Source organism: Pseudonaja textilis, chromosome 1, assembly GCF_049901715.1.
Source record: "Pseudonaja textilis isolate UNSWEBS1 chromosome 1, rPseTex1.2, whole genome shotgun sequence".
NCBI classification, from domain to species: Eukaryota; Metazoa; Chordata; class Lepidosauria; order Squamata; family Elapidae; genus Pseudonaja; species Pseudonaja textilis.
Genome location: NC_141990.1, coordinates 69,692,745 through 69,703,328, shown reverse-complemented (window position 1 = coordinate 69,703,328; position 10,584 = coordinate 69,692,745). Strand labels below are relative to the sequence as shown.

The 10,584-nt window shown below is 37.7% G+C and overlaps 1 long non-coding RNA gene across 1 annotated transcript in view; it reads right to left on the bottom strand.

The window, feature by feature from the left end:
* LOC148127663 (uncharacterized) overlaps window positions 1-10,584 on the bottom strand; it is a 61,822-nt gene that overhangs the window by 41,050 nt on the left and 10,188 nt on the right. Inside the window, exon 2 of the long non-coding RNA XR_015744329.1 lies at window positions 9,092-9,159. This is a non-coding gene — a long non-coding RNA (uncharacterized LOC148127663). The remainder of the gene's footprint in view (window positions 1-9,091; window positions 9,160-10,584) is intronic.

Genomic DNA, 10,584 nt, shown 5'->3' with positions numbered 1-10,584 from the left:
AGACTTTATCAAATGTTTGGCTGGAGTCAAGGTATACTATGTTGACCGCATTCCTTTAGTCAACTAAAAGGTCACTCTTTCAAACAAGGAGATCAGGTTAGTTTGCATGGTTTAGAATCAAGAACCAAGTAATGTGTTTTTCTTAATGATTACAGACTGACCAGTTAACACTGTTTCAGAATTTTGCCTGTACTGATATGTTGAGTTACCCAGTACATACCTACCTACCTATTTGTTTGTTTGTTTATATTCCACCTTTATTATCTTTATAAATAACTCAAGGGAAAACCTGGATTGGTGTCTGAAGGCTCTTGGGTATAGACAGAAAAAGTAATCTTGCTGAACCCAAGCAAAAAGAAGTTGATGTTTGCTAAGAAAAGTTCTTTAGTTCTGGTTATATCTCTGGACTGGATGACATTCCCCCCTAAATGGGGTCTGCAATTTGGGGTTTCTCCTGAATTCCCAATTACTTTCAGATAGGCAAGTAGATGTCATGCCAGAGGTACTTTGCCCAATTTTGTAGTGCCCTATTTGCTGGAAAATTAGAGTCATCATATATTTATTTGTCAAATTTAGTCACTGATGTCTCACTAAGTGACTCTGGGTGGTCAGAGTGATACCATGTAAAGCTATGCTGAAGGTCAACAGCAGAGATGGTATTCAGCAGGTTCTGACCAGTTCTGGATAACCGGTAGCGGAAATTTTGAGTAGTTCAGAGAACCGGCAAATCCTACCTGACTGGAGATTTTACAGTATCCTTCCCCTGCCATGCCCACCAAACCATGCCCACAGAACTGGTAGTAAAAAAATTTGAACCCCACCACTGGTCAAGAGGTTTCTGGGTGCAATTCAAACTGCCAGTTCTAACTTCTAAAGTCCAATACGAGTTGGCTCCAAAGTGCCTTCAGAACTACTTTCTCTACAGTACATGGAATAAACCCATTCAATGTGTGCTCCCTAACACAATCTTTAGTCTCCCATTACCAAGAAATTAAGGGCCTTATGGAGGACTAGAACTCACAGTCCGTCCATCCCCAAGTTAATCAACTAGACCTTTCAAACTTTGCATTCCATTCATAAATTTCACCCCACCAGGGTTTAGTAATGTCTGCAAAATTATAATTGCTTTCCTGCATTAGGACTTCTAGTTCTTGCTGTTTGTACCCTAAACTCTACACATTAATATAGAGACACTAGAATCCTTGGGCCTTGCAAACAGATTTATCGCTTCCTAGATTTACTATGCTGTTCGTTAGTGGGTGCCTCAGCAGCCTGCATATCCCACCAGTCCTGTTCTTGGGACTCGGTGTCACGCTATTTTCTAGGCTGTCTTCTCCCTCTACCACAGCATACAATTTAAAGGCCCTCAGGTGAGGTTTCAAAGATGCCTTCCAGTTCTTCCTACAGTAATTTTCATGAGGTACAGCAAATCTCATGATGGTAGTACTATGCTTATTTGTTTTGCTCATTTTCTGTGGTAACTACCACATACTTTCTTATTTGTTACAGAATGCAGGCAGAAGATAAGACACACTCAGTTGTGTGGCTGGCAAATCTTCCCTGATTCTGAGAGAGCCACTTTTAGGAATTAAAATCTGGATTTTGCCTTTTGCACTATAAGAAAATGAGGTCATATTGAAGGCAGCTGCAGATGAGCTATTTCTGGCTTTGGACACTTGGAATCAACACCACTGTTAATTCCAGATGGACATCAAGTGAATCAAGAGATGTGCTGTGTGATGAATCAGTCAGCTTTTGTTGTGTGGGGATGGACTCTATGACAAGAGTGGTAAGACTTATCTTCTTGGGAATATCTGAAACCTTAAAGGCCAGTTGAATGCAGCTGTAAAGGGCAGAAGCATAATTTTCAGAAATACTTGTTTCTGTATGTATAATTGTTTGCATGAAAAGTTCACATTGTCCATTTAACTAATCAATAAGTAGTGAGATATATCCATGAAAGTGCTATGATCTTTGAACTATCATGACCAAATATTATAAATCAGAATTCCTATTGGGTCTGATCTAAAGGTAGAGCAAACATATATGCAAAAATAATCTATGTTGCAATAATATATTTAAAGCTTTTAAATTTCTTAGTGACAAAAACAAAGAAAAACCCCCAAAGTGTTACTGGAAGAAATTATTCTGTAATTAACACCAAAGCTAGTGTATATAATGGAGAATTGAAAAGGAATTTAAAAACATCAATATGTATTCAACTGTAGTTGCATCTGGACATTGTATGCATTGGGAGAAATCATGGTATGAATTGCCTACAATAAGGATAAGGCCTTGTGTGTTGCTTTATGTGGCTAATTTGTAAAGACTAAGAAAATGTTTGTTAAATATTTCATGATACAATTAAGTCTTATTAATGTAGTGGCCTTTATTTTGCAAATTAAAATGCACAAGAATTCATTTTTGTCACAACAAGTTTTTATTTGTCATCTTACTTTGCTAAGTATTTGATTAATATTAATATGGAAGAGCTGTTTTTTAAAAACCAACCAGTTAATACTTTAGATGGAGTAGCTATGTGGAAATAGTATTAATGGGTTACTATTTATGATACATACTAGTCCTAAATATTATTTTTGATACTTTTATTGCCACCCAGGACAAATACAGTTCATTATAGATGAGGAATTGTTTAATCTTCCAGCTACATGCAATAATCAGCAGAACAAATTGTTTTTAGTGCAACTCTGGTATTGGTCTCCCTCTGCCTTCTTCGTATCACTCAAAATGCCTAATACCAGCTTTTGTTTCCATTTGGTTGTTTTTCATCTCTGTTGTCTTTTAATGTTACTCCCACTAGACCAGGCTGCTAAAAGAATGCTAACAATAAAAGCTCTGTGTACCAAGTTGGAGTTAGGAATGGACTGAAGAGACAATGGCTTTTTCATGGACTCCTTGTAGAAAAGCCAAGGAGCTGGATTCTGACTCCTAATTGCCATGGCTTCTTCTACACTTTGCAAGCAAGCAACATGTAAAACACAGCAACAGGGAAGAACACTGTGATTGTTGACTCATTGGTATTGCACCCAGGGCTAGATCTTGGAACTGGAAAATCACCTTAAAATTGAGAATTGACCAAGAGAAAACTGAGAGAAGACTGAGTGCAGCTGCACATTATATTCAAAACTGAATTGCATCTCACTATCTAAGGAAGAATTTAATGCATCAAAACCTACTATTTCAAGGGACAAAAGATGAAGAGTGGGAAAGAAAGATGAAGATTGAATATGCAAGAATGATTCATGTGGTGCCTTTATCATTTGTCTCATATACAATTTTCCATCACTGTAGCCCTGAGTACTGTAAGTCCTTCCATTAATGACTTCTATCAATAACAACAACAACAACAACAACAATAATAATAATGCTCTCCCCAAATAACCAACTGTATCTCAGGGAAAAAAAAGTTGCCTGTGGTCATCTTTCCATGTCTGCCAACCAGTTGGTCAACTGTTTCTTTGCCTTTTCTTTTGGTTTCTCATATACCCAAATAATTCTCTTTTTTTTGTTATTATTTCTGGCATTCATAGCCAGTCTCAACCCATGCTGAGCCTTAACCTTCCTGACATCCTTGCAGATTCAGATTATTTCTTGATATAACATCCTTTGTTATATACTCCTTTTCCATTTTTAAGCTTGTTCTTTTTGTTTCAAATAGGTTTCAGAAACAGTCCCTGAAAATGTTTGTCTTCAGTTTGTCAAAGGAAATTTGATGTCTGTCCATTTTTTTCTGTGTGGTGTTGCTTGTATTTGATTCTTAATTAGCACATTTTTATAATTTTAAAATGTTATAATTATAAAATTTTATAATTTCACATTTTTGTAATTACTCTCTTGAATCATTTTTTTCTTTAGGATCTCCTGGAATGGATATAATTCTTCCAACTTTTTCTCTTTTCAAATTTAGGTTTCATGCTTACCTCTTACGTACCTAAATAACTGCTTATCAGATTGCACATTACCTACTATCTTTCTACCAACATTTGTACATCTGATCATTTCTCCAAACAATCTAAAGACAATTTCTTTTCTTTTCCTTCCTTTCTTTTCCTTTCTTTCACTTTCTTTTTTTTGTCATTCTAATGTAATCTATGTAGCTGCTATCTCATATATGTGTGTGTGTGTGTTTGTATATGCATATGTGATACACGTATGTGATACACATATCCGTCATCTTGCAAGGAATTAAAAATAATAAGAATTAAAACTTTGACACATATGCAAACGTGGCCTGATATGGTTAATTTCCCAGAACAAATATTGCAAGGGGAAGAAGACTATTTTCCATGCCCTCCAATTGGTGCACTGATGGAGCACTGAACAGTTGAATAAAAAGACAGGAGGAGGCAGAGAGAAATCTTTCCATGCTCACAAAAGTGGGCATTTCAACAAATGTGCTTTAAAGAAGTAAAAAAAAAAAAAAATCCCAAGGGAACAAGAGACTTTAAAGGAAAAGAAAGTAATATAGAAGCAGACTAGAAAGAGCACTGATGCTTTTGAACTGTGAGGTGGTCTGTGTGTCTCTGTGTCGAGTTCTCTGTGGCCAGGTTCCAGAGAATACCAAGGAGAACCATAAAACCAAACATATGGATCATTGAAACATTCAACCCAGAGCTCTTCTTCGAGGCATAAATAACCAGGCTCAGATTGCCATATTTTGGACACATTAAGTGACGACCTAGCTCTCTGGATTTATACTGCAAGATGAAAAGAAATAAAAGATGAGGGCAATTAACAGCAAAGTGGATGGTTTCAATTACAATAGTGATAGGTGCACCATTGGAAGACATGAAGGACCAGTCTGGGACGGATCATCTATGTGGTCAAGTGGAAGTAATATTGATGAAATGGCACATAATCATCAAGGGAATGAAGACAAAGCAGCAGCTGTCTTGACATACTCCAAATGTTTTAGATTATTATATTGACAAATATTTTGGTCTGCCATTCTCAACCAGTCTGAATAAAGCAGTCCAGAATTATGGAAGTTATATTCTGAAATCCTGAAGTTGTATTAAGAAACTTAGGAAGAAACCCAAACAATCCAGAGAAGACTCAAAATGTTCCATTAGGATGGGGTGCTTGCTAACCTGGAAAAAGCTATCCGAAACTGACAGTGCGGGGGGGGGGTGGGAGAGAAGTAGCAGTATGAAATATCCTAAAAGAGGGAAGCCCTCTGCAAGATAGGCTGTCTAGAATAGAATAGAATAGAATAGAATAGAATAGAATAGAATAGAATAGAATAGAATAGAATAGAACAGAACAGAACAGAATAGAATATTTTGGCACACTTTTTGCAATAGAAGATATAAGGATGTTGTGTTTATAGTGACGAAAATCATTCAATTTGTATTAGCCACATCATGAAGTCATGTGTATGATATAGCAATGGCAACTTAGATTTATATACCACTTCACAGTGCTTTACAAGTGGCTTACAGAGTCAGCATATTGCCCCCAACAATATGAGTCCTCATTTTACCCACCTTGGAAGGCTGGAAGGCTGAGTCAACCCTGAGCCTGGTGAGATTTGAACTGCCGAACTGCTGGCAATCGGCAGTCAGCAGAATTATTCTGCAATACTGCATTCTAACCACTTTGCCAAGTAGAATAATACCATAATATAGTATATCTCTTTGAAAGATCACTGTCATGCTTAAACGTACCTGCTGCAGCTTTGGGAAATAAGGGTTCATCTTTGGCTTTATTTAACTTACAGGCCACAGCTTTAATAATTTCCTGGCAAAGCAGGGAGGTACCAGAAATGTGACCTATGCACAAATAAGCAAGGAGCCAAACAACAAGCAAGTACAGGCATTTAATTGGGGTGTGTACTGGGGGAGTGGTTGTGTGTGAAATATCATCATCATCTGGAAGCCACATGAAGATTCAATCTGTAAATCAGATATAAATCTTCCAAAGGTTTTAAATTACAGACATTACTGGTTTGGAGCAGAATCCTACACATGTCTAGTGAGTAATGAGCTTTACCAAGTTTGAAGGTGCTTACTCCCTGGTGAGGATAGGACTGCAGCTTAAAATTAAAGGTACTGTAATAGATACTAAATGTGATGACCTGGGGAGTGACACAAAGGCAACACAGTCACATAAGTAAAAAAAGTCCCTTTAATACCTCCAACTTTGTCCCCAATGTCCAGTTACCTTCGGCTGGAGAAAAAAAACTCTCCCAAGAACAGTCTTTAAGTGGAAGAATTTCAGTCCGAAAACAAAGTACATAGAAACTGTAAATAAAAATCCACATAAACCATGCTGCATCAATTAACTGGACAGGGCAGGATAAGGAATTGCAGACTTCAGAGGCCAACAAAACACACAATTGGGAACCCAGATAAGCCTCAACAATAAAAGATAACTCACAATTTGCTTCCAACAAGTTGCTGTGCGCCAACTCCCTTTTTAAACACTGTGTTCCCAGCTGCAGCTAACGAAGGGAATTAAGGCCCTTTCCTCCCCCATAAGCCACACAACTCATGTTGCCCCCTTCTCCATTCCTCCCTGAGTACCCTAGGATGAAGAGGGGGTGGGCCTGGATCTTCCTCTGAATTCCCTCTGCCTTGCTCTACCTCTCCCCTGCTCTGCCCAGCCGTACTGTGCCCTTCCCCAGTTTCTTCCATAGCCAATGGAGCCACACTCCCGTTCCCTGTCAGCTGCTTGTCTTCCTCCTCAGATTCAGACTCCAACAGGGGCATGACAGACACTCTCAGGTCAGACTTGGGCTACTATAGTTTTCTCTTTAATCAATGGTGAACTCCACCCATCAGCTGTGAACCAGTTTACATGATTACTCATTCTTGAATCTAAAACAGGTCTATCTTGACAAGCATTAGGTAGATCTTACGACGTAGATGCAGAGAAGTAAACACATAGGACAGTAGAAGCCAGTAATGTAAACTTTATAGGGGGCTAAGAATAAATACATATTGGCAGGATTCATGCATTCTATATCATACTTTACTTAACTACAATTTACCAAGTAGATTAGAATTGTTCTGCTTCAAACACATTCTAAGCCAAAGCCAAATAAAACCTCACACTAATTTAGCATGATGTGTTGTTCACCTGCTAGAACTTGGCAACAGAGAGGTAAGAAGATAGGATATGGAGGTGGGGGGGGGGGAGTTACTTTTCCCCATGAGCCTACTGCAGCAACCCTTTAGCCAATCCTGAGCCAGCAAAAAAGGTATACCGGCATAGCATTTGTGTGTCCTCACTGCCAACTTCTACCTTTCCTCTATAGTTCTGGCTTAACACGAGATTGTAATATGCAGGGCATATTAAAGCAAAGCTTATACTTCAGTTCGGTTGCCTTCCCACTTTCTAAAGATCATCAGCCAGCAGGAAACCATTTGCCAATCGCAGATGGTGAGATATAGGTTTAACCATCTGTCAAATTTCATCAGCTGGTTTGTGTAGGTGGGGAGTTTTGAAAGAGTGCTAAGCTCATAGATGCAACCATCTGTAAAAAAATCCAGTATTCATTCTATCTTGTTGGGCAGGCAGTGAGTTTCAAAAAACCTATCTTGCTGAATTCACCATCTCTCAGAACCCATCGTCTCTTAAAAATGGGCATCGGGAAATGGTGGATATAGGGGAACGTCCTAGTTTGAAACAGCCGGACTCTTCGGCTACCCAAAACACAGCTGCCTCAGAGGAGAGCATATAGTGATCAAAAGCAAAGGGGTTGGACAGCAGTTTGAAATGACTAACGAATATCAGACTCATCCTCTATCCTAGTTACCCAGGTATGCCACTGGAAGCAACCCACACAAGATTTTGAGAGTTTGCTACCAGTTTAATGACTAAAACATCACATTGACATTGGAACATCTAAGAAGAATCTAAGGCTACTTCGGGAATGGAATGGGGACTACATGAAGACAGTGTTATGGGGACACAGTGGGGAAAAAGAAATTGCCAGGGCATGTCTATCCTGTGTTTAGATGCAAGTGAGAAGGACCCTGAGAATGTATGGCTCTTTGAGAATATTGCCTGAATGTATTTGGGGGACAGAATAAAATCTGTTTTAATCAGATTATAATGGCAATTGATCTCTGAAGTGTTACAATGAGAGCAATCAGTGAATCCTTTTCTACTTTATTATAAAGCATTTCTGACCTAATTCCATCAAAAGTGGCTTCTAGAAAAAATAAGGAAGAATGTAGTTTTTCTGAAGCACGATCTTTGTTACGCATAGGCTGTACGGATAACAAATATTCATTGTTGAACATCACTTTTACCCACCATGTTTAAATCTATTTTCTCATATATTTATTCTATCTCCACAAATCATATGATTTTATTAGTTTCTTCCAATATTTTGTCTATCATGCAAATGTTTGCAAATTCTGACAATTCTTGCTACTCTATTGCTCTCTAAAAATAATGACATGTATAATTTTCCAACATTAAAATAGCTGAATTTATTCCAAATGATTTAGATATCAATACAAATACTGAAACAAAAAATTACTTAATGTAATTAATGAATAATTGCCTAAGATTAACTAGAAAACATTCATAATTATTTTTTAAAACACAGATACATTAAAAAGGCCAGCTCTGGATAGTTTGATTGTGCGTTTTGTAGATGATAATTTAACAAGTTTGAACATAAAACAGCATTTTATAAAATAAAAAGTCTTGCTCTGCATGATTAATTTTTATTAATGTCTCATCTCCCTTTTTACCCCTGTGTTGTTAGCAGCAGCTTATTATTATTGTTATATTTCATCTTATCCATCTTTTATTTCCAGGCCAGGGTTTCTCAACTTTAAAAACTTTTAAGATGTGTGGAATTTTAACTCCTAGAATTCCCCAGGCAGCTTTTGAACAAACTGCTGAATCCTGCAAACATCTGAAGAGATGCTAATGATACCTGCAATAAGCACAAGAAACATGGGGATTTCCAGCTGTTATGAACTCCAATGCCTGTGTCTGAAGTGCAGCCTTAACAGCAACAAATGATAATTTTGTGGCACTCAAATTACCCTTTTATAGTTATTAATGAAAGCGGACAGGCTTTTGCAAAGGACATAGGAAAGGTATTTACCTAGGAAATGGATCAGGTCCTCCCAGTGTTGCTCCTCTGCAATTCCCAGTAGTCCTATCCAACATGCCCTGTGTGAGAAATACTAGGAATTAAGTTGTAAACATCTGAAGGATTCTGATTTCTCTGCCCTTAGCTAGAACAATAGAAAGATACTACTTTAGGAGTTTAACAGTTCTTGAAAGGAAACTTCCCGACTGCTCTTCAATTACAAAAGTCTTAAGCAATGTGAGGCATACCAGATTTAGATTAAATGATGTGGCTTTCTCAGACAGCAGGTATCAGATGCTATTAGAAGGGAGCACTATTTTGATTTTCCACCTCAGGCACCAAATATCTTAGGTGAACCCTGCACTTAAAAACCACTGTCCCAGCTGATGGCTCAGGGAGAAAACCCTTAATGTTTCATACTGCTTTTAAACAAACTGAATATGGCCAAAAGAATTTCATTATATTTTTAAGGTCAGGATACATCCATGATGTCAGTAAAGAAATATAAATTTATGGCTAATGTTGATCTAGACTGTAGAAAGATAGACAACTTCTGCCTTTCAAACTGTCCCTCTGGCGTGTTCCACCAACTCTAAATTCATGTACAAAATGATTTTAAAACCCCAAATCTTCCTACTTTGGAGAAGTGGCACAAGGCCAAGGTACTAACCTCCACGCAAAAGCAGAAACACTCTGCCAGGAACATCTTACTGCTATTGAGTAAGACAAGATCAAAGAGAAAGCAGCACTAAGAGATTAGTTATTATTTGTATTGGCTTGAACAGTAGTCAGGCAACTTGGATTCTGTCTGGTAAATCCACTGTAATCTCAATAAATTTATAGACACAATAATACATAAAATAACCCCCTCAACAGCAAAGGGAAAAAATAATTAGGGCATGACATGATTATTGTTTCCTGGAGGGAAATAGTCAATAACTTTTTTAAAAGTTGAAAGTAATTTTAAAATCTGATTTAAGAGAGGAGTAGACCTATACTTTTTTGTTGGCCCTTGATGAAAGAGATTTCGTAGGTTGTTCAAACAATAAAAATAAAGCTGATGTAGTCCATGTAGTTATCTAGGGAACAATCTTGAAACTGTTTTCTACTGTCTTCTTCTGGGATTTCTTTTCTTAACTTCCAAATCTAACCTCTAACCCTAGAATTTGCTGGTGGTCTTCGATCCAAGTCCAATTCTGCTTTGATTTTTGAGAACCAATACTAGCTTGGTGCTGCTACCTAGCTAGGAATTCAAACACTACCACTCCCTACTTATCATATCTACCTAGAGATTACAGAAAAATGATTTCCCTAAAATTATGATTAATAACTGGTGTATGTGATGTCATCAAGGTTATCCACCCTATGATACATGAAACCCAGTGTGGTGTAGTAATAAAGTGTTTGACTGGGACCAGCAAGATCCTGCTTGACCACAAAGCTCTCTGGGTGACTAGGAAGAATCATTGTTCCCTCAGGCCAATCTGTTTTACAGTGGGATAATT